Below are 5,212 nucleotides of genomic sequence, written 5' to 3' on the forward strand. Positions count from 1 at the left end.
CCAAATTTTGGGAAAATGGTAAAAGCAGGAATTGGCGCATTAATAGTTTTAATTGTGGCTTTTCTATTGGCATGTTGCATCGTACCCATCCTGAGGAGACAGTGCCAGAGGAGCATGGACAAACAGATGGGTGTCATGGCAAATCTCCAACTGGCTCAGATGATGAACATGATGACGATTGAGCGAGGGACAGAGGCCCAGTTCACTCAAATGGTGGTTGGACGACCGGACCTGTTTCCGGACCTGTTTCCCATTCCGGATTTTCTGGAGGACTCAGATGAGATGGAGGGAACAGGACTAGGAGGCATCTCAGCATAAGAACGAGAGCCTGAACTTTGTGGGAAGTACACATTTCCAAAACACACCACGTCACATGTTCTATTATCTGTCCAAACTGTTTCACTATCAATTGAATGTATTATAATCAGATATTTCTACATTCACATATATTCATAGTCATGATCCATATACTCAGTGCACAAGTATTATAGCGTATAGTTTTATCACAGACGTTGCATCTAATGAACACTGATATATTGTTCAATATTTTGCAGAAATTAAATGTGTGATGTATCAGTTAATACATGTTTGCAAGCAAGAACAGATTCACTTCATGCCAAAAAAGTGGTCGCTTGGCGGGAAAGGACCATAAGGGAGTTTTTCCTGTAATGCAACCGGCGGGTTTTTTCTCCCTTATATGAAAGTGAATCTGAGCATTGAATGATGTTATTTGAATTATCTTACAAACTCAAATGTTCTGTATTGTATTGTTACTGTATTGGTATGTAATCAAGCACATGTAATTTACATAGATCACTTGTGTTGTTGCAATGCAGTGAGGGATCAAAACTTTAGGTTACAGTTTCACCAATTGACAAAAGTTATATGAAGTTAGGTTGAGGGTCAAGAAACCCTCAGAGGGGGGATGTGTTGAAGAAAATCAGCATTATAACTTTGAATTATAACTTTGAATTGAACTGAACTCATTTGGGCTCACACGTAAACAGTTAATATAAGGTGTTATGTAACACACATTTGGTTCACACAAAATGCTCCTGGGAAAGGATGATCGGCGCCAGACAAAAAGTAATTAATCTCTCAAATGTACCAAAATATTTCCGTACTTGGGGCTGTGTCCTATCAAAGGGCAAGAGGTCAAAATAGCATGACTACATGTCCAAATTAGGAGTCCAGATGTGTCCTGTTTTGATTCAACAGACTAGTTTGATTGATGGAGCAGAGCTAGAGGGGGCATGAATTTTGACTATAAAAGTGATCTGTGTAAAGCAGTACATGGGAGTCGTTTCAATATACTGAACTTGTTGATGTTGGCTTGATCTTATTAAAACACTTCCCGCTGGTTTGCAACTCCAGTTGACCGTCTCTTCTCGTCATTTCGCCACAACATGGACAGCTATATTCCATTGCCATTGAGCCTCTTCTGAATAGGTTGAGATCCCATCTATCAGGACTAATGTTACCTGGGCTGCAGGGGGGAGGGTCCTAATTGTCAATAACTTGGTTGCCTTGACCCTTTGGCACAGGCTGGTAGTCCTGCCTCCACCACAGGGCCTGATTAAAGACATCCAGAGGGCAGTTGTGGACTTCTTCTGGTCAGGGCTTCACTGGCTGAGATCTGCGGTGCTGTACCTGCCGGTCCAGGAGGGAGGGCAGGGCCTGGTGGACATCGCATCGCGAATCACAGCCTTCAGACTGCAGACTGCTTTGAGGAGCCGCTGTTTGGAAGCAGCTATATTACATCCCAGGTCCTGACATCCGACAGCCTGAGATCCAGACAGAGAGGCCGGCTGTGTGAAGCTGGGTCATCTGATGAAGACCTCCATCCCTCAACTTGCGGAGCTGATCAACATCCGGTCCAGCAGGCTGCTGCTCGGGCTGGTGGAGGAGGTCTGTGCGTCCCTGCCAGAAGTCCTCAGAGCGTTTGTTGGAGACCGTGCAATATCTGACCAATGGGACGATGAATGTGAGTATGTCTTCCCACCCCTGGCTGTCTGTCCTGCTGTGGGACAGTGGGAGGATGAGGAGGACATCCTGCTGTCTCTAAAGACACCCCAGTTGGGGGACTTTGAGACTCTGGGGAGGAAAGCAGCGTATCAGGTCAGTGTGAAAGTCTCTAACTTGCGCTCTCTGGCAGGAGTGAGGGTGTCAAGGTGGACCGAGTTTTTTGGCAGGGGATCCTCCCCAAGGGGCTGTTGGCGGTCCCTGTACAAACCTCCTGTAGACAAACGGACAGGAGACCTCCAGTGGAGGATTGTACATGGGGCCATAGCTACAAACAGGTATCTGGTGCACCTCGACCCTGGCTCAGGGGACAGCTGTCCTTTTTGCTCGCAGACAGAATCTATCCACCATCTGTTCGTTGAGTGTTCCAGGCTGGTGAGACTCTTCAGCCGCCTGAAGGCGTTATTTCAGGGCTTAGGAGAACACTTTTCTTTCTGTCTGTTTATCTATGGTCCAAACTACTCTGCCAAAAAGAAATCTGTTCACACACTAGTGAATTTCCTTTCAGGACTGGCCAAACTAGCAATTTAGAACCGGGTGAGGGGTGTAGGGTCAGAGGACGTGAGCTTGATGCCGACCGGACTGCTGGCTGCTCGGCTCAGGGTGGAGTTTGGGTTCTACAGTCTGACAAAGAAAACTTAACTCTTTGTGAACATTTGGGCTCTGAACGACGTTCTGTGTTCAGTCAGAGATAATACTCTGTTTCTGAACCTATGAGTTTGTGTTTTGTTTAGGTTTTTGTTGTTTGTTTGCGTGAATTAAGTTTGGTCTGAGAAACAGTAAAACTCTGTAAATGGAACTTAAAAAAATGAATAAAGATACATTTTAAACCTCTTCTCTTCTCTTGTCTCCTCTTCTCTTCTCTCCACTTGTCTCCTCTTCTCTCCTCTTCTCTTCTCTCCTCTCCTCTCCTCTCCTCTTCTCTCCTCTCCTCTTCTCTTCTCTTCTCTTGTCTCCTCTTGTCTCTTCTCTCCTCTTCTCTCCTCTTCTCTTCTCTCCTCTTCTCTCCTAAGACAACCACAAATACTTCCTGCCACTGCTCCAGGCTGTACACGTGGTGAGTGTTTTGCTCTTTGAGTCTAAGTATCTTGAAGTATGGCAGTAAATGAGAATGCAAGATGACCTTTCTTGCTCTGTTTGTAATAATTCTGAGTGATTCCAGCACATCAAAGGATACTAGGTGGTAAATCGGTAAAAGACAAGATATAGCGCAATAAAAAGTCACTCTTTCCAGATGTAACATATGCTGGTGTATTAGATAGTTATTACAGTCCCAAGCTGCAGTGCAATAGTCTGGAGGTTTAAATACAGCTTGTTTCTATCGTACTTGAACGTTTCCCATCTCACCCATCCTCCCTGCTCAGGTCAGCACGTGTACCTGTCAGCCAAGGTCAACGGCAGTCTGGTGGTCAGAGCCTACACTCCAGTATCCAGTGATGAGGACCAGGGACATGTGGATCTTGTGGTCAAGGTAGGTAACATTACTGATATTAACTGCAGAGGTGTTATTGATGTTTTCTAGCAGTACCACTCTCTCCTAGCTTTCTATTGAATCAGCGGCTTTTGTTATTCATGCTTTATGGACATGCATGGATATTCTGCAGCTGTCTACCCCTCCATTGAAATATTCCTGATGAACTAAAGCCATTAAAAGATGCTACAAGAGGATCAATACCAGCCAGAGATTAAAGTTAGCCACTAGCTGGTTAACTCGTGGAGCATTTAGACAGACAGAAACATGACTTTTTTGCTTCTCTCTCTCCAATCATACATTCCACCATCTCTTTAACATTTTTCCCTCTCCACCACCGCCTCTCCTTCTCCCTATTACGCGGTCAGAATACTAACACAACACGCCGCCTGTCTCCGGCAGAAATGCGCTCATCCACGCACGGGAACAACAGAGTTGTAATATATACGTCCATAACACCCCGCCACTCTCGGCTCATACCTCCCCAGCAACGAGGCACATCACCCGGTCACAATACCTCCAGAATGTCCCCGGGTGAAATCCGGGACTTGGTTTTATGGTTCCGAGTGGCCGGCGCTCACCCGTTGGCGCTGGGACGCGAGGTCTCCAGCCGCCCCCGCCGTGAGGCACCCGATCGTCAGGTCTTCAGCCCTCGGAACAGGCCGCGGGTCAACAACTCGTGGGTGGCAGGGTAGAGGCGAGGCAGATCACAGAAAAATAATAAAGACTTGAGTATGGCAAAGATATGTTGATGAGAAACGTATTTGTACGTCAAACACAAACGTAATCAGGGAGAAAATACGTTCGTGGTAAAACGTAATTGAGAATGCATTTTAGTTTTGGGGGAACGTAATTTTTAGGAGACGGGACTGCACCGCCATTACATTTTTCCTCTCGCGCACCCCCTAGAGGCAGCTCACGCACCCCCAGGGGTGTGCGCACCCCACTTTGGGAATCCCTGTTTTAGAACAATGCAAAATATCTATATTTATAGATTTACAGCTGAACGGGTGGCAATGTGAAGGGGTCGCTTGTAGTGATGAACCCACAGAGAATTGACACCCAACTAGTCAGGTTATAGGAGAGTAAATATCACAGTCATCAGGTTGCCAGAAACATGACTCTAAATAGAAACATCAGATCTATGGGGAGAAACACTTTCAACAGTTAACCACTTGTGCTTACCGTACTTCCCATATTGTGGGCTCTGGTGGAAACATTTCTCTGACAACTCATCGTGTTACCATGAAGGATATACAGTCCCTGTGAGTACTAGTGTAGTGCCAGGCTACATGAATGTGAATAAATCAGTGTGAAAGCCCGGCTCTTTGGTTTCACTGCTGAATATTCAGAGTGGGAAACCGAACAAAGAGTTCTCGGCTGAAGCAAAATCTCTGCAGGCGGAGGAGGGAGATAGTTCCAACAAGGTGTTCCAGTAGCATAGCCAAACGCTCGTCTACCTTTGCATAATCCTTAAACAAGCAGCAATGAATGAGCATAATGTTGTTATATTATGTCTGTTGTAAGGCTGCTCGTCTTCTGTCTCGGCTTTCATTGGCTCCACAGAGCAGAAACACATCGGTCCTTGATCATTATTCATTAAAGAGAGTGTACTTGCTGTTTGTTAGTATGTCATTCTGTGTTTTCCTTGGAGGGAGACGTCTGTGGATGAAAGAGCACGTTGAACAAGCTTCATGATGGCAGTATGTGTTCTCATTC

Source organism: Melanostigma gelatinosum, assembly GCF_949748355.1.
Source record: "Melanostigma gelatinosum genome assembly, chromosome: 1".
Lineage (NCBI taxonomy): Eukaryota > Metazoa > Chordata > Actinopteri > Perciformes > Zoarcidae > Melanostigma > Melanostigma gelatinosum.